The sequence below is a fragment of the Salmo salar genome, chromosome ssa07, assembly GCF_905237065.1.
Source record: "Salmo salar chromosome ssa07, Ssal_v3.1, whole genome shotgun sequence".
Taxonomy (NCBI): Eukaryota; Metazoa; Chordata; class Actinopteri; order Salmoniformes; family Salmonidae; genus Salmo; species Salmo salar.
The window spans coordinates 4,463,959-4,466,497 of record NC_059448.1 but is presented as its reverse complement, the minus strand read 5'-3'; the positions used below and the strand labels follow the sequence as shown (position 1 = coordinate 4,466,497).

The following is a 2,539-nucleotide window of genomic DNA, read 5'->3' as shown; positions in this document are numbered from 1 at the left end:
CCCTAACCCTAACCCTTAACCCTAACCCTAACCCTTAACCCTAACCCTTAACCCTTAACCCTAACCCTAACCCTTAACCCTAACCCTTAACCTTAACCCTTAACCCTTAACCCTAAACTATAATCCTAACCCTAACCCTAACCCTAAACCTAACCCTAGCCCTAACCCTTAACCCTTACCCTTAACCCTAAACCCTAACCCTAACCCTTAACCCTAACCCTAACCCCAACCCTTAACCCCAACCCTAACCCTAACCCTTAACCCTAAACCTAACCCTTAACCCTTAACCCCAACCCTTAACCCTAACCCTAACCCCAACCCTTAACCCCAACCCTAACCCTAACCCTTAACCCTAAACCTAACCCTTAACCCTTAACCCCAACCCTTAACCCTAACCCTTAACCCTAACCCAACCCTTAACAACTAACCCTAACACTTAACCCTAACCCTTAACCTTAACCCTTAACCCTTAACCCTAAACTATAACCCTAACCCTAACCCTTAACCCTAACCCTTAACCCTAACCCTAACCCTTAACCCTAACCCTAAACCCTAACCCTTAACCCTAACCCCTAACCCTAACCCTTAACCCTAACCCTTAACCCTAACCCTAACCCTTAACCCTAACCCTAAACCCTAACCCTTAACCCTAACCCCTAACCCTAAACCCTAACCCTTAACCCTAACCCTTAACCCTAACCCCTAACCCTAAACCCTAACCCTTAACCCTAACCCCTAACCCTAAACCCTAACCCTTAACCGTTAGGAATGAATAACTAAACCTAAACAGAACACCCCACTTACAGGCAGTTAGACTGAGGTAAGCCACAGCATGCTCCATAGTGGGACAGGAATCTGTTCTCCAGATCAATAACAGTCTCTCTTTAGTCAACATGGCATAATCCCAGATCAATAACAGTCTCTATTTAGTCAACATGTCATAATCCCAGATCAATAACAGTCTCTCTTTAGTCAACATGTCATAATCCCAGATCAATAACAGTCTCTCTTTAGTCAACATGTCATAATCCCAGATCAATAACAGTCTCTCTTTAGTCAACATGGCATAATCCCAGATCAATAACAGTCTCTCTTTAGTCAACATGTCATAATCCCAGATCAATAACAGTCTCTCTTTAGTCAACATGTCATAATCCCAGATCAATAACAGTCTCTCTTTAGTCAACATGGCATAATCCCAGATCAATAACAGTCTCTCTTTAGTCAACATGTCATAATCCCAGATCAATAACAGTCTCTCTTTAGTCAACATGTCATAATCCCAGATCAATAACAGTCTCTATTTAGTAAACATGTCATAATCCCAGATCAATAACAGTCTCTCTTTAGTCAACATGTCATAATCCCAGATCAATAACAGTCTCTATTTAGTCAACATGTCATAATCCCAGATCAATAACAGTCTCTCTTTAGTCAACATGTCATAATCCCAGATCAATAACAGTTTCTATTTAGTCAACATGTCATAATCCCAGATCAATAACAGTCTCTCTTTAGTCAACATGTCATAATCCCAGATCAATAACAGTCTCTCTTTAGTCAACATGTCATAATATCAGATCAATAACAGTCTCTCTTTAGTAAACATGTCATAATCCCAGATCAATAACAGTCTCTCTTTAGTAAACATGTCATAATCTCAGATCAATAACAGCCTCTCTTTAGTCAACATGTCATAATCCCAGATCAATAACAGTCTCTATTTAGTAAACATGTCATAATCCCAGATCAATAACAGTCTCTATTTAGTAAACATGTCATAATCCTAGATCAATAACAGTCTCTCTTTAGTCAACATGGCATAATCCCAGATCAATAACAGTCTCTCTTTAGTCAACATGGCATAATCCCAGATCAATAACAGTCTCTCTTTAGTCAACATGTCATAATCCCAGATCAATAACAGTCTCTATTTAGTAAACATGTCATAATCCTATAGCTGGATCCTCAAGCCTCTCTCTACGGGCAGGGAGCAGGACAGCTCAAACAACCTGGGCAAAAAAAATAAGCTACAAAACACATTTATAACAGCTATGAAGAGGTTATAACAGCTATGAAGAGGTTATAACAGCTATGAAGAGGTTATAGTCAAACAACTGTATCTTCAAATCCAAGTTGGTTAATTTGTCAGAAATACCTGATATACATGGAGTACAGAGAACAACGAAATGCACCTAACAATGTTACTGTAGACCATGTCTCTGATCTGTTACTGTAGACCATGTCTCTGATCTGTTACTGTAGACCATGTCTCTGATCTGTTACTGTGTTACTGTAGACCATGTCTCTGATCTGTTACTGTAGACCATGTCTCTGATCTGTTACTGTGTTACTATAGATCATGTCTCTGATCTGTTACTGTGTTACTTTAGAGAATAGCGACCCCTACTGGTGTAGAGATGATACAACAACTGACACAGAGAGAGAGAGAGAGAGAGAGAGAGAGAGAGAGAGAGAGAGAGAGAGAGAGAGAGAGAGAGAGAGAGAGAGAGGGAAGAGGAAGAGAGAGTGAGGGAAA

The 2,539-nt window shown here is 40.2% G+C and overlaps 1 pseudogene; it reads right to left on the bottom strand.

Moving 5' to 3' along the window:
- LOC123743866 (dysferlin-like) overlaps positions 1-2,169 on the bottom strand; it is a 25,240-nt pseudogene extending 23,071 nt beyond the window's left edge.
- Between the last annotated feature and the right edge of the window lie 370 nt (positions 2,170-2,539).